The following is a 24,745-nucleotide window of genomic DNA, read 5'->3' as shown; positions in this document are numbered from 1 at the left end:
CTGCTGAGCAACTCGGTAACTGTTGTAGATGTTCTAGATGTTATTTCTTCCTCTCTGTCCCCCAGATGGGGTGGATAGGACAAACCCGTATGACTGATGGCCTGATGCTTGTTTATAGGGACCCTAGAGATGCCCCGACCACCACAATTTGCCACCGTGTCTTCTTAGGTATTAAGGTCGGGCAGCCAACTTGGAATTGACTGTCCTGCCGGTCTCTGAAGTAAAGCGTAGAGTCTATTACTCCCTCGGTGTTCTGGCCACCGGCTACGCGCCTCAGAAGGAGGCAGCCTCTCCCAGGGCAGAACTCCTTCTGGTTTTCTTCTCCTTGTGCTATGACTTCGTTTCTCACTCCCTACAATACAATTCTCTTCGTATCCTTTCTTAGGATGCTGCCGCACGTGGGGCAGGCGCAGCTCCGTGTCTTTCTGTCTAGGCCTCTGACAGGATCCCACCCCTGTCTGGGGCCCTCTGTCTGCAGCTTTGTGGTGTTCCTCCTTTCCCGCTGTCTGCCTGACAGGATCTCCCTGGGCGAAACCCAGGCAGCGACTAACTTTCTATCCAACCCACCAGTTTTACCCTAATGTGAGGAGTGCCCTATTAGATAGGAGCAAGGCTCCCCCTGGTGGACTGGAGTGTGAAGTGTAGTGTATGGTTTGTGATACCTGGCAAGGTGAACTCCTTTAGTGCCATCAGACGTAATATCACTCCCCCTGGTGGAAGAATAACATTACTGCAATGACCAGGACTCTGGGGCGCTGCAGAGTGAAAAACGAAAATGCAAAACCGAAAAAAGCTCCGGGGGTTAAGGGGTTTATAACTTCAGAGTAAGAAAAAATTGTGAACGGATAGCACACGGATGACAAGTGAGAAAACATCCCACTTTTCTGGATGAAAATCGGACAGATTTTTTTATACGCTCCTGTGACCCTGGCCTAATATTGATTTTAATTCTAAATATCTGTCTGTTGTAATCTAATAGCTTTTCTAATGTACTTTAATTAAAAAGTGCTTATCGTTCCTTCTCACTCTTTAACTGCTTTGTTTTTTTGTTTTTTGTTTTCTCCATTTCTAGTGTAATTCTCCTGGAATTACACCAATCTCATAATTATGTATCAATGACAAGTGTGAAGTATATGCTTACATATCTAAATCTCCATGATACACTCCATCATTTCTGCAAAGTCATTAGTTCTTCAAGAAACAAAATGAATGTTTTATAATTAATTTGTATTTTGTTGTATCATTTAATTAATACAACAGTGCTAGACATGGAAAACTATGTGAATTCAAGGTTACAAATTCAACTAATGAATGGAGCATTTTAAGCAATCAGTGATTCATCATCGAAATCACCCTTAAAGAGATTCAAATGGTGTGAATCATTATATTTAATCTGGAACGTTACAGCTTTGAACACACAACGCTCCATCAATTATTGGCAAACACCCAATTTTCAAGTGTGGCAGGTTCTAATTACCCAAGTTCAATATATCTGTTGTGGGGACTTCACTTTTAAATGTTTGCGATTAAAAGCATTTTAGATCATGTTTTAATAATAAAAAGGTTAAATTGGAATAATGAATGTACTTTCTATTGTGAACTTTGGTAGTGCAGGGAAATTAACTGTATTCTACTGGGATATTGGGGCACCTCCTGATCATCCTAATACAGAGCATTTTTTCCAACAAAAAGTAATTGAGGAGTATTTGAAAGGCACTGAATTCTAGTTAGAAATTGCATCAGAGTTTTGGAGTATGAGATTTGTGCCATTGCCAATATATATTTATATATGTCCCAAAAATTCAACAAGTTCCATGCTCTTGACTTTTCTATTCTAAAGTGAGTATGGCTGACCCATGTCTAAGGCCTTATTCAGACATCCACGAGTCTTGTACATGTTCTGTATTTTTCCACATATAGAACATGTACCACTATAGTCTATGGGGCTGTTCACATGTCCATGTTTTTTGGCAAGTTAAGTAAAAAGGGCAGCACACTGCAGCGCCAAAACATGCAAACTTGAAAACACGAAATTTGAACTGCATTACTGCACTAGAAATATGAAAAATGAGAGCTTTTAGCGCATAAAAATGGCCATATTTATGTGTACCTCGTAGCCACTTTACGGCATCTCTCTTATACGAGGTCCTACGCTAGACCTACCTCACCGAGAATAAACGTCTCCATCTGAATGGGTACATGTGAAACCTCTTCTTGGACTCAAATTCTCTCTTTCTGTGGAGGGGTATTGGACCTACTATAATTAAAACCTCCTGGCCTCCTAGCCACAGGTGTTTTAATTATAGTAGGTCCAATACCCCTCCACAGAAAGAGAGAATTTGAGTCCAAGAAGAGGTTTCACATGTACCCATTCAGATGGAGACGTTTATTCTCGGTGAGGTAGGTCTAGCGTAGGACCTCGTATAAAAGAGATGCCGTAAAGTGGCTACGAGGTACACATAAATATGGCCATTTTTATGCGCTAAAAGCTCTCATTTTTCATATTTCTAGTGCAGTAATGCAGTTCAAATTTCGTGTTTTCAAGTTTGCATGTTTTGGCGCTGCAGTGTGCTGCCTTATTTATTTGACTATATACGAGTTGGCGACTCTGGGTTCAGCACCTGTTCACACTCAGTCTATGTTTGGATGTGCAGGTCAGGTTTTTGAAATTTGACATGTTTTTTGGCAGACTGAGTGGTCCACAAAAAATCTGATCTTAGTGATGCATCAAAATTACCCATACGAGTCTATGAAGGGCTGGTACTGCCATGAGGCCAGATGAGCACCTTGACTCAGGGAGTGGTGTGACCTGTCTCTCAGAGGGCTTAATGTTGTCTCCCCTCAGAAGTTGAACCAGTATAGTTCTCCGAGCTGGCTGTTAAACTGAAAGACAACTTGGAGAACAGGGAGAACATGGGTTCCTGATGCTTGTATTAATTGCATTCAAAGCCCAAAGAAGCATCTTGCAATTGAATTCACCAGTGACACCGACACTGCAGAGGATGAGCACTCATCTGCCTACTGTCTTGACATGATGAGGTCACTTCATCACGCTGCTGACATCACAAGGTAACCACTCTATAGGAAACAAAGATAAAAAAGACTGTTATTGAAGATGGGGGAGTGGTGTTTAGTGTGAGGGGTCAGTATGGAAGGGACGGGGCGCAAGAAAGGAAGAAATGTTAGAGCATTGTGAATGGATGGGATGGGGCATCGTGGGTCTCCATAGACAATAGATAGTTGTTAATCAAATGATGGTTCTGCCAATAAATCACCCAGCAGCTACCTCTTGACTCCTCCACACACAGGAGTACTCTTTCTGCCAAGCACTCCTGTGCTCTCTCCGAGAGAGCTATTGTCAGACTCAGTTAACCTCACAGAAAACAAAATGATCATCAATTGGACATGCTAGATACTTATTTCCAGTTACAATATCAAGTTATTTGTACCTCGAAAAATGTACCAGTACTGCGCTGAAACATGTTTATGTAATAAAAATCTTAATTTTTACTGAGAATTTTTCAAACCTGTAAGCGCAGCTCAGGTACTGTAATATCTCCACTGAAGAGAATTGCTACCGGGAAACATTTTTTTCATCAGCCACAGGGCTGCAGACACGGATTCTAAGTTTCATATAGGTGTTGTGTCCCTACACTACCACCTCAGGTGAGCACTACCACCACTCTCACCCTCTCTTATTTATCTTGCGGTATTGTCATATTGTGCGCTTCTGTCCCACACCGATACAACATCTGAGACTCAGAAAGCCCCCATTATACTGTTCATTGGATCTGCCAATATCACCAGATTGGTCCAATGTTAGTTTAATGTGTATGGGGAGTTAAACAGTTTTACTAGATGTCCCTCAATGATGAAAGAGACTATGCCATTAATGGTACATTGCACAGCTATCACTATACAATGGTTACAAAATATCTGTTGCTCATGTGGCACCTACATATTCTCCCGCACAGTAGAACGATAGTCTTCATACAGTCCTTGTCCCATATGGAACTTATAGTCTAATTTCTTTCTCAGACAAGTACCCACTTGGGTCAATTAGCCTATCATTGTGCTGTAAGGTGCATTAGGCCAGGGCTCCATGGCAACATGTTGTACATATTATGCTCATTATTGCAGGAGGAAGAGGTGCATTATGGATTCTAATCTGGAGCAATGAAAGATTGTGGTTTTACTCTCCTAATCGAGTGCCTGACATTCTTCTCTTGTTTGTTGCTGACTTTCAGCATGTCCATGCCTCCAAATGTTCATCTGTTTTAAAACAGTGGTGAACTTAACAGATAGCTTCCCAGACCACAATATTCACATGTATATAAATCATGGTAAATGTACAGTATATTGGATGGTGGAGGAGAAGCAAATGTATCAAGTGAAATAAATGACTGGTTGGGTAAAAATGTTCATAGATACCCATTTCCCTTATCTTTCAGGAGACATCAGGGGTCAGTTGTGCTGCCAAATCATTTATTATTATTATTATTATTATTATTGTTATTAATTTGTATAGCACCATTAATTCCATGGTGCTGTACATGTGAAAAGGGGTTACATACAGGGTCTTAGATATCATTAACAGTAAACAAATTTACAATGACAAACTGGTACAGAGGGGAGAGAGGACCCTGTCCTCGCAGACTTACATTCTTCGGGATAATGGGGAAGAGAGAGGAAGTTGGGGTGCTGCAGCACTGGTGGTGGTGAGGCTGCAGCTCTGGTGGTGGTGAGGCAGCAGCTCGGTTGGTTGGTGAGGGGGCGGCTCGGGTGGTTGGTGAGGTGGCAGCTCGGGTGGTTGGTGAGGCGGCAGCTCGGGTGGTTGGTGATGTGGCAGCAGCTCAGGTGGTTGGTGGGGCAGCAGCTCGGGTGGTTGGTGAGAATGCAGCTTGGGTGGTTGGTGAGGCGACAGCTTGGGTGGTTAGTGAGGCTGAAGAATGGTTATTGCAGGCTGTAGGCTTTCCTGAAGAGATGGGTTTTCAGTTTCTGTCTGAAGGATCCAAGGTTGGTGGGTAATCGGACGTGTTGAGGCGTGGAATTCCAGAGGATGGGGGATATTCAGGAGAAATCTTGGAGGCAGTTGTGTGAGGAAGGAATAAGTGTGGAGGAGAGTAGGAGGTCTTGGGAGGATCAAAGATTACGTGAGGGAAGATAGTGGGAGATTAGTTCAGAGATATAGGGAGGGGACAGGTTGTGGATGGCTTTGTAGACCAGTGTTAGTAGTTTGAACTGGATACGCTGAGGGAATGGGAGCCAGTGAAGAGATTTGCAGAGGGGGGAAGCAGAGGAGTAGCGAGGAGAGAGATGAATTAGTCTGGCAGCAGAGTTAAGGATGGACTGGAGAGGTGCAAGGGTGTTAGCAGGGAGGCCGCAGAAAAGGATGCTGCAGTAGTCAAGGCGGGAGATAATGAGGGCATGCACAAGCATTTTAGTAGACTGATGGTTGAGGAACGGACGGATTCTGGAGATATTTTTCAGCTCGAGGCGACAGGAGGTGGACAGAGCTTGGATGTGCGGTTTGAAGGACAGAGCAGAGTCAAAGGTTACTCCGAGGTAACGGATTCGTTGGGGAATTGGGAGCCAGTGGAGGGATTTGCAGAGGGGAGAAGCAAGGGAGTAGCGAGGAGAGAGGTGGATTAGCCAAGCAGCAGAGTTGAGGACAGACTGGAGTGGTGCAAGGGATTTAGCAGGGAAGCCACAGAGGAGGGTGTTGCAGTAATCAAGGCGTGGGATGATGAGGGCATGCACAAGAGTTTTAGTAGATTGTGGGCTGAGGAAGGAACGGATTCTGGCAATATTTTTGAGTTGGAGGCTACAGGAGGCGGCAAGAGTTTGGACGTGCGGTTTGAAGGACAGGGCAGAGTTGAGAGTTACCCCAAGGCAGCGGATTTCAGGTGTGGGAGAAAGCATGATGCCATTTACCATAATAAATAGATCAGTTAGGGGTATACCAGAGATGGCGGAAAGATGATGAGTTTGGTTTTGTCTACATTGAGTTTTAGGAAGCTAGAGTTGAAGAAGGAGAATATGGCTGACCGACACTCCGGGATTCTGGACAGCAGAGAGGCGACATCTGAGCCAGAGAGGTAGATCTGAGTGGCGTCAAAAGGAAACTGTGTCAAAAGCAGAGGACAGGTTGAGAAGGAGGAGGCTGGAGAACTGTATGTTAGCTTTGGCTGTGAGTAAGTCATTAGTAATTTTGGCCAGAGCAGTTTCGGTGGAGTGGTGGAGGCGGAAGCCAGACTAGAGGTTGTCAAGGAGAGAGTTAGATGACAGGTGGGAGGAAAGTTGACCATGGATATGCTGCTCAAGGAGTTTGGAAGCAAACGGGAGCAGTGATATGGGCGATAGCTGGGCATAGCAGTTGGGTCAAGGTTAGCTTTTTTGAGGATCGGTGTGATGGTGGCATGTTTGAAGGCAGAGGGGAAAGTACCAGAAGATAGCAATAGGTTGAAGAGATGGGTTAGGGCTAGAATGAGCATGTTAGTGAGGTTGGGGAGCAGGTGAGAAGGGATGGGGTCAAGTGCACAGGTGGTGAGGTGTGATTTGGAAAGGAGGCGAGTAAGTTCTCCTTCAGTGATGTTGGAGAGGGAAGTTATTGGGGAAGGGCAGTGGTCTGGTATATAGAGTGGTTGGGGTGGTGGAACAGTAAAGGTTTGCCTTGCTTGGTCGATCTTGTTTTTGAAGTAGGTGCCAAAGTCCTCAGAAGAGATGAGGGGAGTTGGAGGTGGCAGTAGCGGGCGGAGGAGAGAGTTAAATGTGCTGAACAGTTGTTTTGGGTTGTAGGATAGTGAAGATACAAGGATAGTGAAATAGGTCTGTTTAGCAGAAGTGAGGGCTAGTTTGAAGGCAAGTGTAGCTTGTTTGAAAGCAGTGAAGTTGTCTGGCAGGCGTGTTTTTTTCCCAATGCCGCTCCGCGACCCTGGATGCTTGTCGGAGTTTTTTGGTGAGATTGTTATGCCAGGGTTGCCTATTGATTTGTCGCACTTTGCCATGAATGCATAAATGATCAGTAAATCCCAACAAAACTGGTTGAAACCACTGATAAAAATCTTTTTTTTCCTTTGTGAATAGTCACACTTTTTTAATGGGTGTACTCCATAGTGTGTGGTTAACTGGAATTTTATTGAAATAGAAAATACAAGGAGATTTTGATTCCCGTATGTTTTCCTTTATAAGACACACCTAGATTTTAGAAAGGAAAATGAGAAAAAAATATATTTTGAGCCAAATAGTGTGCAAAAACCTTTAATAAAATACAAAAAATATTATCTGTGGATGACGCTCTATTATGGAGGATCTGTGAATTGCAGTACAGTGCCTGCAGTACCGTATATTGTGGCTACCACCCCCTCATCCTCAGGAATATACACACTTACTGTATACATGGATGTATTCTGAAAGATGAGGGAGGTGGTAGTCACATTTGCAATAAACACTTTGGACACTCCATTACAGTGTATATTTACACTAAATATGGCTAGAACCCACATCATACTTCAGTATATACCCATTGATACAGTATATTCTGAAAGATAAAGCAGGTTGTTTGCTCACCTTTCCTAAAAGAATCTCGGACTTGTGAGTATCATAGTTGCAACATTAAATAGTGTGCAGGGACAGATATGTGATTGGTGGAGGCAGCTCAGCAACAGTTCCCTCCACCAATCACTATCCATCCCTGCAGAGGAGGAGGAGAATCGCTCTTCTCTCCCTCCTCTGCTTTAGGCCTCTTTCACACATCTGTGTCTCTGGTAAGTGTGGTGACAGTTTTCACAAGTACCAGAGACACTGACACACATAGACCCATTCAAATGAATGGGTCTGTACACATGTCAGTGTGTTTCCACGGACTGTGTGTTCATGTGCCCCACACATAGACATGTCCGTTTTTTACCATCAGCATGGGCGGCAAAACGTCCTGCACGCATGCACATGGAGAACACAAATGGATGTCATCTGTGTGACACACATCGGCGCCAGGGAAGAAGCGCTGCAGTAAGGGTGCTAAAGACAGCTCTCATCATTCTCATCTGCTCTGCTGGTGATCGGCATGGGCAGAGGAGAATGATGAGAGTTATATTCAAGTCAGAACAATGACAGCTTTTTGGACTATTACTCCCATCAACCTACACCTGCTGCCGCTAATAACAGTGACAGCAGGAGCAGATGATGGGGGTATTCCTCACCCGCTGCCTGCGATATAAATGAATGAAAAACCCAGCATGAGTTCCCCTGTAATTTCTATAACCAGCCAGGCGAAACTTACAGCTGGGGGCTGCAACCCTCAGCTGTCAACTTTCACAAGGTTGGTTATCAAGAATAGAGGGGTCCCCATGCCTTATTTTTAATTATTTGAACAAATAATAAAAAAAGGTGTGGGGTCCCAACCAGCCTTGCGAAAGCTCACAGCTGGGGGCTGGTATTCTCAGGCTGGTAAGGGGCCATGGATATTGGCCCCCCAGCCAAAAAAATAGCAGCCCGCAGCTGCCCAGAAAAGGCGCTTCTATTAGATGCTCCTATTCTGGCGCATTGCCCGGCTCTTCCCACTTGCCCTGTAGCAGTGGCAAATGGGGTTCCTATTTGTGGGGTTGATGTCACCTTTGTATTGTCAGGTGGCATCAAGCCCACGGCTTAGTAATGGAGAGGCGTCTATAAGGCACCTCTCCATTACTAATGCTATAGTTGTATTGTAAATAAGACAGGCGTGGATGGAGATCTCGGCTTTCCTTCATCTGCGCCTGCGCCAACTGAGAAGCCAGATGCTAGACCCAGAAAGAAGAATGGCGGCCACCATATGCCACTGCCACAGAGCTACTGCTCACCGATGTACCACCACCGCTCGCCACTGTACCACCACCACAGGACCACTGCTCGCCGCCGTACCACCACTGCACACCGCAGGACTGCCGCACCACCACCCCAACAACACCCCAGCTCCGGGCCTGCAGCATCGGCAAGAACAGGGTTCGGTTTATAAGATGCAACCCCATTTTCCCCCTAATTTTGTGGATCATAAAAGTGCGCCTTATAACCCAAAAAATATGGTAAATGTATTCAGTGTCTAATCTATTTAGCATTTATCATTGGTATTGGGGAGTCTAAAATATTAAAGGGAAGTTGTTAGGTCTACTAAGCTCCCATTACATTACATAGCCCGATTCCTGCATTTTAATAAAGCCCTTTATGCCTCGAACAAATATTTACTTCTGTGCTACAGCAAATTTTAATGTACCACTTGGCTTATGCTAATTATGCACAAGTGTATGGGTGGACATAATTTCACCCACACTATGCCACTTCATATGATGTAATCATGTTCCCCTCCAGGTGTGATTGACATCTTCCACACAGACTGCATCATCTCAAGAATGGCATCACTATACTTTCCTGAGCAAGTGCTGATGAAACCAGGAAGACTACACCAGTGTTATTGTACATGTGTAATATTTGCTGGATAATGGCTGTCATTGATATGTTCCTACATGATGTAGTAATATAAGATAAGTAATGTTGGTAAAGTATAATGTAGGAAATAGTGTACAGTATAGATTAGAGTGTGATAGTATGGGATGGGATGTATAGTTTAGGGTTTAGTACATAATGTAGGTAGTATTAGATAGTTGAGTGTAGTTTAGGTAGTGACATTAGAGTACCGTAAGTTAGGAGTTAATTTTTGGGACCAGCCCATAGCTGGAGAAGCTTTCAGTAGCGTTAGGGCAAATTACTTTTTCCAGTCTGATCGCATCATTGTTTCTTGCAGTGAGCCGGAAGTCACTCTTCAAGAGCTTTGTTCGATTTCTCATAGACTTGCAATAAGATCTTGTGACGTAACGTTTGACTTCCAGGCAGTCAGAAGTTGTGGTCACAAGACCGGAGCAGTATCAAAAAAAGGAGAAGATACCAGAGGGTGATTATAAGACAAGGAACAGGGACTTTACTTTAGAAGCACCACTCTAACGCTAAAAAAATAAATAAAAAAAGTGCTGGAGCGGTGCTTTAAGGAAACTGGCAGGTTTCCAGTAATCAATGAAAATGATTGTGGATTAATGCTTGATCTTAATATGATAAACAGAGACGGGAAGTAGATTGAAGAGTGAGAAGAATGCCCATGAGAATATGAAGGAGAAAATGAAGCAAAATAAAAACAAGTAGTCGTCTCCAAGGATTGTTAGCAATTAGGATCGTACTGGGAAATCAAATACCCCATTCATTCAATATTTCTTTAAGCGATTCCTACACAAAATAAGACACACCACAGATTCTGCAGTGTGGTTGCCAAAACTATTACATTGGGCCGCAGGCAGAGGAATGACCTACTATAAAACCGGGTGGGGCTAATAGATCCACTCTATGTGTATGGGACAACTGTCTCTTTCTTCTTTCTCAAAATTCTTTGTCAATTGCTGGGGGAACGACTGACCTCCAGCTAGCTCAGTCATAAACAATAGGAAACTAGTACAGTGATGAGCCCATCTGTTCTAGAGACGAGAGATGAGGAAGCAGAAAACAATAGGAAAACGCAATGGAGCTGACAAGCAAAATATTTAAAACTTCACACTCTATCGCTTCTATAGTCCTACAATTTGAGATTCGCAGACATAACATATGTTTAGGGTTTTTTCAAAGTTGTGCTTAGTGACGCTGTAGGATCAAAACGGTTGCATCATTGTACTAAATGGATGGAGCCTTGTTACAGGAAGGATTTTGTTATATTTAACCCCTTACCGCCGAAGCCTGTTTTCACCTTCCTGTCCAGGCCAAATTTTTCAACTTTGACCAGTGTCATTTTATGAGGTGATAACTCTGAAACACTTTAACATATCCCAGTGCTTCAGAGATTGTTTTTTTTTGTGGCACATTCTACTTCACATTAGTGATAAATTTAGTTCGATATGATTTGCATTTTCATTTAGAAAAAAAACTGAAGTTTGATAAAAATTTTGAAAAATTCATAATTTTCGAACTTTCAATTTTATACCCTTACAACAGATAGTCAGACCAAATTTAGGAAGTTTGTTAACCCTTCAAGTGCTTCACATGAAAGAAAACAAAGTGGTTTCAAAAGTGAAAAATTGTTTATTTTCACATAAATGTTGCTTTAATCTCAATGTTTTCAATTGTACAAGAGTAACAGGAGAAAATGGACCAAACACAATTTATTGTGCAGTTTCTCCTGAGTACACAGATACCACATATGTGGTGGAAAACTATACAGCAGGGTTTGGAAGGGATGGAGCATCATTTGAGTTTTGGTGTTTGCTCTGTGATCCTAGCCTTGTATTTTGATCTTTGCTGCTCGACCTTGAATTTGACTTTGACCATCCATTTGCCTAACACTTTTGTCGTTTTTCTCCACCTTTTTGGAATTATGATGTTGGATGGACTGTGACCTTACATGCCTTTGTCTCACCCCTTTGTCTATGACATACCCTCCTGGCTTTTCACCTTAGACCTCTTCTCCAAGAGTAGTGAACTAGCATCACAATATCATCCTGCAGAATGTGGTCTAGTGGTAAAGTAATATCTTATTGTAGATTAATTAGTAGAATGGTACATGGCTAGGTCATACTCTATGTTATAGGGGTTGTCGAGGACTTTATATTGATAGTCTACCCTTAGGATGGGTCATCAATATCAGATCGGTGGGGGTGCGACATGCAGCACCCCACTGATCAGTTGTCATAAGGATAGGCTAATCATTATAAAGTTCTGGACATCCCCTTTCAGTTTGTTGTTATGTCTCCCACTCCCATTCAGCATCTCCCACTCGCACACCACCTCCTCACCTCGCCCCCTATCTGTTGGAGTCCCGCAAGGTTCAGTCCTAGGGCCCCTGCTCTTCTCCATTTACACCTTTGGCCTGGGACAGCTCATAGAATCTCATGGCTTTCAGTATCATCTCTATGCTGACAACAAACAGATCTACATCTCTGGACCAGATATCACCACCCTACTAACCAGAATCCCGCAATGTCTGTCTGCTATTTCATCCTTCTTTTCTGCTAGATTTCTAAAATTTAATATGGACAAAACAGAATTCATCATCTTTTCCCCATCTCACACAACCTCCCCAATAGACCTATCCATTAAAGTAAACGGCTGCCCACTCTCCTCAATACCACAAGGTCACTACCTAGGGGTAATCTTTGACACTGATCTCTCTTCCAAACCACATATATCAGCTCTTTCCACTTCCTGCCGACTTCAGCTCAAAAATATTTCATGGATCCGTACATTCCTCAACCAAAAATCTGCAAAAACCCTAGTCCATGCCCTCATCATCTCCCACCTTAACTACTGCAACCTCCTGCTCTGTGGCCTCCCCTCGAACACTCTAGCACCCCTACAATCTATTCTAAACTCTGATGCCCAACTAATCCACCTGTCCCCCTGCTATTCTCCCGCCTCTCCTCTCTGTCAATCCCTGCACTGGCTCCCCATTACCTAACAACTCCAGTTCAAAACCCTAACCATGACATACAAAGCCATCCACAACCTGTCTCCTCCATACATCTGTGACCTCGTCTCCCGGTACTTTCCTGCACGTAACCTCCGATCCTCACGAGATCTCCTTCTCTACTCCCCTCTTATCTCCTCTTCCCACAATCACATGCAAGATTTCTCCTGTGCATCCCCCTACTCTGGAACTCTCTACCGCAACATATCAGACTCTCTCCTACCATCGAAACCTTCAAAAAGAACCTGAAGACCCACTTATTCCGACAAGCCTACAACCTGCAGTAACCACCGCTCAACCAAGCCACTGCATTACCAGCTCTACCCTCGCCTATTGTATCCTCACCCAACCCTTGTAGATTGTAAGCCCTCGCAGGCAGGGTCCTCTCTCCTCCTGTACCAGTCCTGACTTGTATTGTTTAAGATTATTGTACTTGTTTTTATTATGTATACCCCTCCTCACATGTTAATAAATGGAATAAATGGCGCTATAATAATAAATAATAATAATAATGTTATGGCTAGCATCATTATATCATTACCAAGAAAGTGATTACTTTTGTTGTTGCACTTTTTTGACCATCCTGTGTATTGCTTTAAATAAAATATACCTAAATGGATAATAAATATAAAATGATAAAATATTAATATATTTAGACTCTTAGGAAAGTAAACTGTCTCAGCTAATTAGTTACGCTTACTCTTCAAGTGAGTCAATAATAAATTGAAAACTTTGAGGAGCGGACAATATCTCTGTATTCATATTTTTGTTTTGCATTGTTAAATTGGGCAAAGAAACTTATTACTGGCAAAAACTGTGGTGTACATTTTGTTATAGGCAGGGGTGTAACTATAGTCGGTGCATAAACATATGGAGCTTTACTTACCCTCCTCATATGCATTGTTAGGCCGGAGTCACACTAGACCATAATACGGCCGAGTGCAATGCGATAAAAAAATCGCATAGCACTCGGCTCAATGTTAATCAATGGGGCAGCTCCTATTATCTATTGTTTTCTCGGCCGTATTCAGGATCCGAGTGAGATCGCAGCATGCTGTGATTGTCAGCGTATCTCAGCCAAGAATCTCCAATGAAAGTCTATGGGGCTGAGAAAAAAAATCGGATTACACACGGACCATCAGTGTGACTTGCGAGAAATACGCACCGTTGTTTTATAGAAAAGCCGGCAATTCAGCCCAGTGTACAGTAAAATCACACTGACATGTTTGAATAGAACAAATAAAATTAATGTCTACACATAGTATAGGTATATATATATATATATATATATATATGTCAGTGAGACACATATATATATATATATATATATATATATATATTTATATTTCATACGGCGCTAGATAGCAGAAAAGCCGGTTATTCAATTGCCGGCTTTTTGCTATCTCCTTCCCAAACCCGACAGGATATGAGACATGGTTTACATACAATAAACCATTTCATATCCCTTATTTTTTACATATCCCTCACTAGTAATGTTAGAAGTGTCTGTATGCAAAATTTGGGGGCTCTAGCTATTAAAATAAAGGGTTAAATCGCGGAGAAAACTGGCGTGGGCTCCCGCGCAATTTTCTCCACCAGAGTGGGAAAGCCAGTGACTGAGGGCAGATATTAATAGCCTAGAGAGGGACCATGGTTATAGCCTCCCCCCTGGCTAAAAACATCTGCCCCCAGCCCCAGAAAAGGCACATCTGTAAGATACGCCTATTCTGGCACTTGGCCTCTTTCTTCCCACTCCCGTGTAGCAGTGGGATATGGGGTAATAAAGGGTTAATGTCACCTTGCTATTGTAAGGTGACATTAAGCCAGGTTAATAATGGAGAGGTGTCAATAAGACACTTATCCATTATTAATCCTATAGTAATAAAGGGGTAATAATACACACACATTAGGAAAAAATTATTTTAATGAAATAAAGACACAGGGTGTTGTAATAGTTTATTAAACGCTCAATCCAATTGAAGACCCTTGTCACCTGAAACGAAGTTAAAATAAAAAAACAACATGCCAGTTTTCTCCGCGATTTACCCCTTTAATTTAACAGAGCCACCAAATCAGACACTTCTAACATTACTAGTGAGGGATATGTAAAAAAATAAGGGATATGAAATGGTTTACTGTATGGAAACCATGTCTCATATCCTGTCGGATTTGGGAAGGAGATAGCAAAAGCCGGCAATTGAATTACCGGTTTTTCTGCTATCTAGCGCTGCATGAAATATAAATATATGTATATATATGTGTCTCAGACATATATATATATTTAGACTGTATATATGTTTTTAATAATTTTTGAGGCCATGGATCCATTCTATGTCCGTTTTGCAAGCCGGTGAGAAAATCTCACCGTACGGATGCCATATGGATGCTATACGGATGTCACATGGATAATTTGATGCGAGGAAATAGCATCCTCGCACTGCACACGGACCACTGTTTTGTAAACATTTGTGCGATTCTCGTCCGTGTAAAACGGACCATATTTTTATACGTTGTGTGTGTCCCCGGCCTTATACCTGAGCTACTGCGGTGATGTGATGTCAACAGCTTCAGCCAATTACCTAGTCCAGCCATTGTGGACTGCATGAACAGCTAAGCACAGTGATTGGCTGCAGTTCTGTCAACATGACGTTTCTGCCACAACTGATCAACAAAGACCAAGATAGCGGTCAGGACACAGGCCATAGAATATCAAGTCTCAGTTTGTTTACTCATTATTTACCTTGAATTGTGGAGTATTCAGTTGTGTTTTTTGCAGATATCTTTCTCATAGATGTCAATTGGATTAAAAAAAACTGCACCAAAAACACCACTACTTGTCAGACTTAAAGGGAACCTGTCACCAGGTTTGGATGATATAAGATGCGGCTACTGCCTTTCAGGACTTATTTACAGCATTCTATAATGCTGTAGGTAAGCCACCGATGCGACCTGAAAGCTAAGAAAAATAAGTTTTATTATACTCACCAGGGGGGCGGTTTGGTCTGATGGACACCATAGGTCCATGGCTGGCACCTCCCATCTTCTTGTGACGCCGCCCTCTTGCTTGCTTCACAGGCTCCCCGACATCGCACTCCTGCGCAGGTGTGCGTATCTGCCCTGTTGAGGGCAAAGTAAAGTACTGCAGTGCGAAGGTGCTGGACCTCTCTGACCTTTCCCAGCACCTGTGTTCTCCCTTCCCTTCCTCACTCTACACTGCACTACTCTGCTCTAACTCCTCCCCCCAGCCACAAAGGAGAGTAATCCTACAGACTAGGGGCTTGTGCTCCCCCTTCTGGTCAGAGATCAGACTTGTGTGTATATGTGTGGTTTGCTCAGTGTAGGGAGCTCCATTTACTTCCAGACATGATACCACCACCGGTTACGGAGGCGATACCATTGTGGCAGCTGAACTGCAAGTACGCCACACCTGCGACACCCATTGGACTGGAATGGATGAGTATAATAAAACGTATTCTTCTTATCTTTCAGATCACATCGGGGGCTTATCTCCAGCATTATAGAATGCTGTACATAAGACCTGAAAGGCAGTGGCCGCATCTTATATCGACCAAAACAGCTGACAGGTTCGCTTTAAAGAAAAAAACACAAAAATTGAGCTTGGTTTAAGTTGGTATACATGCAGCACATTGGCCATAAAGCATAAAAAACTTGCAAGAAATAAAATGAGCATAAACCATGCTGTAACTAAATAAGAAAAAAGCAAAAGTGCATCTAAATAACACAAGGTTCTTAGTAATACTGTTCTTGATTAAATATAGCATAAAAGCCATCCCACAGTTGACAAGGTGACCCTGTGTTGTTTAGATGCACTTTTGCATTTTACTTATTTAGTTACAGCAGGGTTTATGCTTATTTTACTTCTTGTACATTTTTTTTACTGACTAAAAGTGTGCAATTTTGTGCTCCATTTTTTTTTAAGAAACAAACAAAACCATGTGAAAAGGGGCCTAACACTAGAAGTCCCAGAAACTACGAGCTCCAAAGGTAATGTTAAATGACCCCTCTCTGGGACTTCTAGTGCTAAGTAAGACAACATAATTTAGCTCATATTGTATTCTCAAAAATGTACTTTTGATATTTCAGATTATATTTTTTAGGATACGGTTGGGTATATTTTTTAAACCCCAAAATTTGACACAATGACACTTCTTACATTACTAAAGAGGAATATGTAATAAAAGAAGGGATATGAGATGGTTTACTGTATGTAAACCATGTCTCATATCCTGTCGGGTTTGTGAAGGAGATAGGAAAAGCCGGCAATTGAATTACCGGCTTTTCTGCTATCTAGCGCTGAATTAAATAAATATATATATATATATATATATATATATATATATATATATATACAGTGGGGCAAAAAAGTATTTAGTCAGTCAGCAATAGTGCAAGTTCCACCACTTAAAAAGATGAGAGGCGTCTGTAATTTACATCATAGGTAGACCTCAACTATGGGAGACAAACTGAGAAAAAAAAATCCAGAAAATCACATTGTCTGTTTTTTTAACATTTTATTTGCATTTTATGGTGGAAAATAAGTATTTGGTCAGAAACAAACAATCAAGATTTCTGGCTCTCACAGACCTGTAACTTCTTCTTTAAGAGTCTCCTCTTTCCTCCACTCATTACCTGTAGTAATGGCACCTGTTTAAACTTGTTATCAGTATAAAAAGACACCTGTGCACACCCTCAAACAGTCTGACTCCAAACTCCACTATGGTGAAGACCTAAGAGCTGTCAAAGGACACCAGAAACAAAATTGTAGCCCTGCACCAGGCTGGGAAGACTGAATCTGCAATAGCCAACCAGCTTGGAGTGAAGAAATCAACAGTGGGAGCAATAATTAGAAAATGGAAGACATACAAGACCACTGATAATCTCCCTCGATCTGGGGCTCCACGCAAAATCCCACCCCGTGGGGTCAGAACGATCACAAGAACGGTGAGCAAAAATCCCAGAACCACGCGGGGGGACCTAGTGAATGAACTGCAGAGAGCTGGGACCAATGTAACAAGGCCTACCATAAGTAACACACTACGCCACCATGGACTCAGATCCTGCAGTGCCAGACGTGTCCCACTGCTTAAGCCAGTACATGTCCGGGCCCGTCTGAAGTTCGCTAGAGAGCATTTGGGTGATCCAGAGGAGTTTTGGGAGAATGTCCTATGGTCTGATGAAACCAAACTGGAACTGTTTGGTAGAAACACAACTTGTCGTGTTTGGAGGAAAAAGAATACTGAGTTGCATACATCAAACACCATACCTACTGTAAAGCATGGTGGTGGAAACATCATGCTTTGGGGCTGTTTCTCTGCAAAGGGGCCAGGACGACTGATCCGGGTACATGAAAGAATGAATGGAGCCATGTATCGTGAGAGTTTGAGTGCAAACCTCCTTCCATCAGCAAGGGCATTGAAGATGAAACGTGGCTGGGTCTTTCAACATGACAATGATCCAAAGCACACCGCCAGGGCAACGAAGGAGTGGCTTCGTAAGAAGCATTTCAAGGTCCTGGAGTGGCCTAGCCAGTCTCCGGATCTCAACCCTATAGAAAACCTTTGGAGGGAGTTGAAAGTCCGTGTTGTCAAGCAAAAAGCCAAAAACATCACTGCTCTAGAGGAGATCTGCATGGAGGAATGGGCCAGCATACCAACAACAGTGTGTGGCAACCTTGTGAAGACTTACAGAAAACGTTTGACCTCTGTCATTGCCAACAAAGGATATATTACAAAGTATTGAGATGAAATTTTGTTTCTGACCAAATACTTGTTTTCCACCATAATATGCAAATAAAATGTTAAAAAAACAGACAATGTGATATTCTGGATTTTTTTTTCTCAGTTTGTCTCCCATAGTTGAGGTCTACCTATGATGTAAATTACAGACGCCTCTCATCTTTTTAAGTGGTGGAACTTGCACTATTGCTGACTGACTAAATACTTGTTTGCCCCACTGTATATATATATGTCTCACTGACATATATATATATATATACTGTATATATATATGTCTCACTGACATATATATATATATAGACTGTATATATGTTTTTAAGAATATTTGAGCCGATGGATCCATGATATGTCCATTTTGCAAGCCTGCGAGAAAAAAAATCGCCATTAGGAAGCCATACGGATGACACACGGATAAATTTGTGCATAAAAATCGCATCCTCGCATTGAATACGGAACAGTGTTTTGGGACAATTACTGCATATTACGGCCGTAAAAAACGGACCGTATTTACTTACGCCTAGTGTGACGCCAGCCTAAGGCTACTTTCACACTAGCGTTGTTTGCTGTACGTCGCAATGCGTTGTTTTGGAGAAAAAAGGCATCCTGGAAATGTGCTTGCAGGATGCGTTTTTCTCCATAAACTTGCATTAGCGACACATTGTGACGTATGGCCACACGTCGCATCCGTCATGCAACGGATGCGTCGTGTTTTGGCGGACCGTCGGCACAAAAAAACCTTGCATGTAACTTTTTTGGTGCGTCGTGTCCGCCATTTCCTCCTCAGACCTTACAATGGGGCAGCGGATGCGTTGTAAAACTGCATCCGCTGCCCCCGTTGTTCATTTTTTTTGCAGTTTGCGTCGGTACGTCGGGCCGATGCTAGTGTGAAAGTATGAATACATGCCAGAACCGATACCATAACATGACCATATTAATGGAAAATACTCATGAAAGAGCAATATAGTAATCATACGAAAAAAACAAGGAGCCAAGAAAATCCCAAGTATAATTACCTATACAAATATGTAACATATACCATGAGAAATCTTCATAAAAAATTTCAAAATTTTATTGAAACATTAACACAGAAACATATACAAAAAATAAACATATAATAAATTGGGACAGGTGAGTAATGCGACAATGCATACAGGCAGTGCCAAAAACTGTCTATAATTGAAAGTGTTCCCAAATATATAGCCACAATAATACATGTGCCTAGACCACAGTATCATAATTATAAGTAACCCAATGAGACCCATATACATTAGTGGGTGAGCCGCAGATATATAACACCAGACTCCATAACTCCATATGTGGAATATATACAAGACCCATAATGAAGATAGGGTATATGCAAAAAGTCACCGGAGGAGAGAGGCTGGAGAAAGTAAGGTCTCACCCATTATGACAGAAATGGCGCACTGCTCCGATACCTCAACGCGCGTTTCGCTGCTTCCTCAGGGGGCAGTGTGTGATAGTGCCAAACCATAAGTTTATATAGCCAGCTCCCAGGCTGATATCCAATCGCCGATGATGAAAATAATCCCACACAGCCGTGTCTCATGAGCGCATGGAGGCGGAGACACCCAAGCCCCCGCATCACATCCAGCGTCACAGAGCAAAGTAATGAGTTCCCATGGAAACAATACACATATTGCTCCATACAGACGACCGACAGGATGCAAGGGGGAGGAGTCAGCCGCAGACATGCGCTACCCACGGCAGGAAGGTGGTAATACGCCATTTTGAATAAGGGCAGCCAGCCACCAGAGACGCTGTGAGTATGTACCGCAAATAAATATATGTATACATCTAATACAATAAATCAAAATAGCGAAACAGCATCAGTGCATAACCAATTTACAATTCCAATCAGCACATAACAAATATACAATTCCAATGGGGCAGACCTGCAAAGTAGAAAACCGCCCATATATCGCTGTAGGATTGTCCATAGTGCGTATGATGGCTTAGCGGTGATGAAGCATAAAGGGCAGACCTGCAAAGAAAAAAAAAAAGCCTAAGGCCTCTTTCACACTTCCATCTTTTCAGATGCGTCGCAATGCGTCGGCGCGACGTATCGACGGATGCGTCAAAAATAGTGAAAAACGTATGCAACGCATCCAGTATTTCGACGGATCGGATCCGCTAGACGGTTCGGTCGAAAAACTGGATCTGTTGCATCCGTTGTGTCCGTTTTTACCATCCATTTCATCCGTTTTTTTGACGGATCCGTTTTCCATGCCAAAAAAAATGGGAGTCTCCCAAATGTGATTGGCTACTGGAAAATAGGGAAAACTCTATACTGACTGTTTTTACACCCCATCTTTGACAGGGTTTAGAGAAAGTGGCAGAGATGGAAGGAGTGCTGGTAAAGATTGTGAACGTAACGTTACTGATGTTATTTTTGAGACCAATGGGCTGGAAATAATAGTTCGGGAGAAGGAGGCAGCAGCAAGATGGAGGATTCTTCTACAGCGACGCCCATGGATACATCCCATAAACGCATAGCGGATGACCCGGGCGTGTATTCAACTCTCTACATGGAGTTGCGGCAGAACCCGGATACATTTTTTAATTATGTTCGGATGAGGCAGGAACACTTTGATGTTTTGTTGTCACTTGTTGGGGATGTCATCTGAAGGCAGGACACATATACCGGGGGAGCGGCTGATGGTGACACTGCGGTAAGCCTACTTGTTATTTTATTTTTTTTACCATTGTTCATATTTTAGGCCATGTAAACATGTTTCAACCAATGGAAAACCACCTCAGCAGTGAACATGCTGCAGAAAATACTGTGCTGAAACACTGCGTTGCATTTTCTGCAGCATGTCAATTATGTTATAGTTTGTGCCCATTCAACAGTGTTTAATACTTGCTCCATAATAGGAATGCACAGATGTAAAAATACTGGTTTAAATGTGCACTAAAACAGAACAAAAACTTCCGCAGTGGCGTTTATCAAAACTTAAAAAAAAAAAAAAAATTATAATATTTGTGAAAATTGCTTCAAAATGTAATGTTGGTGTTTGCAATTTTTAATAGCATTTTTATTTGTTTTTCACAGATTCCTTGCTACCGGAGAATCCCTAACTTCACTGCATTACCAGTTTCGCCTTGGAATATCGACAATTGCCGGCATTGTGAAAGTGACCTGCACGCGCACTCTGGGATACTTTGCACCAGGAATACATTCCGAATCCGACTATGGACATCTGGCTGCAGAGTGCTGAAAATTTTGAGAAACTGTGCCATTTCCCAAATTGCTTGGGTGCTGTAGATGGCAAACATGTCCGTATTTCAAAACCTGCAGGATCTGGCTCAGAGTACTTTAATTACAAAAAGTCCTTTTCAATAGTACTCATGGCCATAGTGGATGCCAACTGTAAATTTATTGCTGTGCACATTGGAGCCTATGGCCGGTCAAACGACTCACAAGTCTTCAAAACTTCTCTGATGGGGCGTCGTCTATATGGAGACAGCTATGATTTTCCACCATCAAGACCACTCCCGGGAACATCTGGACCACCTATGCCATTTGTCTGTGTTGGTGATGAAGCATTCCAGCTGTCACCACACCTACTAAAACCTTATTCAAGCAGAGAATTGACCCGAACAAAAAGAGTATTTAATTACCGCTTAACTAGAGCCAGACGAGTGGTGGAGTGTGCGTTTGGCATTTTAACCGCAAAGTGGCGAGTGCCGCTAACTGCCATAAAACTGCACACAGAGACTGTGGATGAGGTTGTCAAAGCCTGTGTGGTGCTCCATAATTACGTGATTTCTCAGGAGTAGGGTTGAGCGAAACGGGTCGAACATTTTCAAAAGTCGCCGACTTTTGGCTAAGTCGGGGTTTCATGAAACCCGATCCGACCCCTGTGCGGGGTCGGCCATGCGGTACGCGACTTTCGCGCCAAAGTCGCGTTTCAATGACGCGAAAAGCGCCATTTCTCAGCCAATGAAGGTAAACGCAGAGTGTGGGCAGCGTGATGACATAGGTCCTGGTCCCCACCATCTTAGAGAAGGGCATTGCAGTGATTGGCTTGCTGTCTGCGACGTCACAGGGGCTATAAAGAGGCGTTCCCGCCGACCGCCATCTTACTGCTGCTGATCTGAGCTTAGGGAGAGGTTGCTGCCGCTTTGTCAGAAGCAGGGATAGCGTTAGGCAGGGTCCATTAACCACAAAACCGCTTGTGCTGCAGCGATTTGCACTGTCCAACACCACCCTCGGTGTGCAGGGACAGTGGAATTTTTTTTTTTTTTTTTTTTCCCCTCAGCGCTGTAGCTCATTGGGCTGCCCTAGAAGGCTCCCTGATAGCTGCATTGCTGTGTGTACGCCGCTGTGCAAACCAACTGCTTTTTTCAAAGCACAAATCCTCTTGTTCCTTCCTTTCTGCACAGCTATCTTTTTTGTTTGTCCACACTTTTTATTTCATTTGTGCATCAGTCCACTCCTTATTGCTGCCTGCCATACCTGGCTGAGATTACTGCAGGCAGGGAGATAGTAGCTGCCTGCCATACCTGGCTGAGATTACTGCAGGCAGGGAGATAGTAATTGTAGGACATTCCCTGTTTTTTTTTTTTTTTTTTTTTTGGTGGGAGATTAAGATTGGCAATTTGGCATTTCTGCTAGAGTGCCATCCCTGTGTGTGCCATCTCTCTCACATAGTGGGCCATAGAAAGCCTTTTCATTTTTCTGTATTTTTTTTTGTGGGGTGTATAAATTCTCCCTGATAAAAATACAGTGGGAGATTAATATTGGCCTTTGGGCTTGTGTGCCAGTCCTGAGTGTGCCATCTCTCTCACAAATAGTGGGCCATAGAAAGCCTATTTTATTTTTTTTTGGGTTTTATAAATTCTCCCTGAAAAAAAGGGAGATTAATATTGGCCTCTGGGCTTCTGTGCCAGTCCTGAGCGTGCCATCTGTGCCAGTCCTGAGCGTCCCATCTCTCTCACAAATAGTGGGCCATAGAAAGCCTATTTAATTTTTTTTTTGGTTTTATAAATTTTCCCTGAAAAAAGGGAGATTAATATTGGCCTCTGGGCTTGTGTGCCAGTTGTGAGCGTGCCATCTGTGCCAGTCCTGAGCGTGCCATCTCTCTCACAAATAGTGGGCCATAGAAAGCCTATTTAATTTTTTTTTTGGTTTTATAAATTTTCCCTGAAAAAAGGGAGATTAATATTGGCCTCTGGGCTTGTGTGCCAGTTGTGAGCGTGCCATCTGTGCCAGTCCTGAGCGTGCCATCTCTCTCACAAATAGTGGGCCATAGAAAGCCTATTTAAATATTTTTTTGGTTTTATAAATTCTCCCAGAAAAAAAGGGAGATTAATATTGGCCTCTGGGCTTCTGTGCCAGTTGTGAGCGTGCCATCTGTGCCAGTCCTGAGCGTGCCATCTCTCTCACAAATAGTGGGCCATAGAAAGCCTATTTAAATATTTTTTTGGTTTTATAAATTCTCCCAGAAAAAAAGGGAGATTAATATTGGCCTCTGGGCTTCTGTGCCAGTCCTGAGCGTGCCATCTGTGCCAGTCCTGAGCGTCCCATCTCTCTCACAAATAGTGGGCCATAGAAAGCCTATTTTATTTTTTTTTTGGGTTTCAGAAATTCTCCCTGGAAAAAAAAAGGGAGATTAATATTGCCCTTTGGGCTTGTGTGCCAGTACTAAGCGTTCCATCTCTCTCTCTCTCTCAGTCAGTGGGCCATAGAACGCATATTTTTGGTTTTATTTGTTTTCTAAATTCTCCCTGAAAAAATCATTTTATTTTATTTGGTTTCTAAATTCTTCCTGATAAAATCATATTTTTTTTATTATTTTTATTTCTAAAGTCTCCCTGAAAAAAAAAAAAAAAAAAAACAACCAAAAAAACAGTGGGAGATTAATATTGGCCTTTCTGCTTGTGTGCCAGTCTTGACTCCTGGGTGTGCCATCTCTCTCTCTCTCTCTCTCTCTCTCTCTCTCTCTCTCTCTCTCTCCAATTGTGGTCCATAGAAAGCCTATATTTTTTTTCCTTGATTTGGGTTCTAAAATCTACCAGAGAAAATAACTACATCAATCATTGGTAGAAAAATATTGGCCTCTGGGTTTGTGTGCCACTCCTGACTCCTGTGTGCGTCATCTCTCAGTCAGTGGGCCATAGAACGCCTATTTTTGGTTTTATTTGTTTTCTAAATTCTCCCTGAAAAAATTATTTTATTTTATTTGGTTTCTAAATTCTTCCTGATAAAATCATATTTTTTTTATTATTTTTTTTTCTAAAGTCTCCCTGAAAAAAAAAAAAAAAAACAGTGGGAGATTAATATTGGCCTTTCTGCTTGTGTGCCAGTCTTGACTCCTGGGTGCGTCATCTCTCAGTCAGTGGGCCATAGAACGCCTATTTTTGGTTTTATTTGTTTTATAAATTCTCCCTGAAAAAATCATTTTATTTTATTTGGTTTCTAAATTCTTCCTGATAAAATCATATTTTTTTTATTATTTTTTTTTCTAAAGTCTCCCTGAAAAAAAAAAAAAAA

This window comes from Ranitomeya imitator, chromosome 6 (assembly GCF_032444005.1).
Source record: "Ranitomeya imitator isolate aRanImi1 chromosome 6, aRanImi1.pri, whole genome shotgun sequence".
NCBI lineage: Eukaryota > Metazoa > Chordata > Amphibia > Anura > Dendrobatidae > Ranitomeya > Ranitomeya imitator.
This window is presented reverse-complemented; position numbering follows the sequence as displayed.